Genomic DNA, 976 nt, shown 5'->3' with positions numbered 1-976 from the left:
GGGGGGAGTGGACCGAAAGGCCCAAGTGAGGTCTGATGGCCCGGGTGCTCAGATGTGAGGTTGGGCTCTGGCAGGATGAAGACCCAGATGGGAGTGGTGGAGTTTCCCCAGGTCCAGATCCCAGAGGAGGAAGCGGTCTATCCAGCCCTGTAGGGACGGAGCCTGTAGGTGATGGTGGTGTCTGGTTAAGATGGCTGAGCGGTTAAGCGCACAGACTGCTCTTCCAGAGGTCCTGAGTTTAATTGCCAGCAACCACATGGTGGCTCACAACCATGTGTAATAGAATCCATTGCCCTCTTCTGGTGTATCTGAAACAGTGACAGTGTACTTACATAAGACAAAGAAAGAGAGGAAGAAAGAAAGAGAGGAAGAAAGAAAGAGAAGAAGAAAGAAAGGAAGGAAGGAAGAAAGAAGGAGAGAAAGAATAATAAGGTCCTAATAAGGTGTGTGTGTGTTGGTGCTGGAGTGGAGTGAGTAGAGGGAGCGGGTAGGCTGAGTGTGTCAAGTGGTTTGAAGGTGAGCTTCGGTGGGTTGGTGAGTGAGGAGCGCTGCCTGTGTGAGAGGGAGAGTGCGTGGGCACTGGAGGAGTGGAGTGTGTCCGTGTCCGTGTGTGTGTGTGTGTGTGTAGGAGTGTGAGGCTGTGGGAAGGGGGCGCTGGGGCCAAAAGGGACTGTACTCTGCATGGGCCGGGAATCGAACCCGGGCCTCCCGCGTGGCAGGCGAGAATTCTACCACTGAACCACCCATGCACTGATCGCTGTAGTCACCGGAGGATCACACAGTCTCTGCTTCCTGGCACTCTCAAGAGCCTCTACCTCGGCTTTCCTCGACAGACCCTGGACCCAAAATGATGGATGGTGCATGGATGCATGCATGGATGGACGGATGGATGCATGGATGGATGCATGGATGCACGTTTGGATGATGGATCGATGGATGGATGGATGTGTGGGTAGATAAAAGGATGGATGGATGG

General features: G+C 53.8%; 1 non-coding gene across 1 annotated transcript; it reads right to left on the bottom strand.

The window, feature by feature from the left end:
• Positions 1–678: 678 nt before the first annotated feature.
• Positions 679–749, bottom strand: Trnag-gcc. Its single transcript has one exon. It is a non-coding gene; the product is annotated as a tRNA-Gly (tRNA).
• Between the last annotated feature and the right edge of the window lie 227 nt (positions 750–976).

This window comes from Grammomys surdaster, unplaced genomic scaffold (genome assembly GCF_004785775.1).
Source record: "Grammomys surdaster isolate TR1022 unplaced genomic scaffold, NIH_TR_1.0 126768, whole genome shotgun sequence".
In the NCBI taxonomy this organism is placed as follows: Eukaryota; Metazoa; Chordata; class Mammalia; order Rodentia; family Muridae; genus Grammomys; species Grammomys surdaster.
Note: the sequence above shows the minus strand (reverse complement) of the source record. Positions and strands in the feature narration are given on the sequence as shown.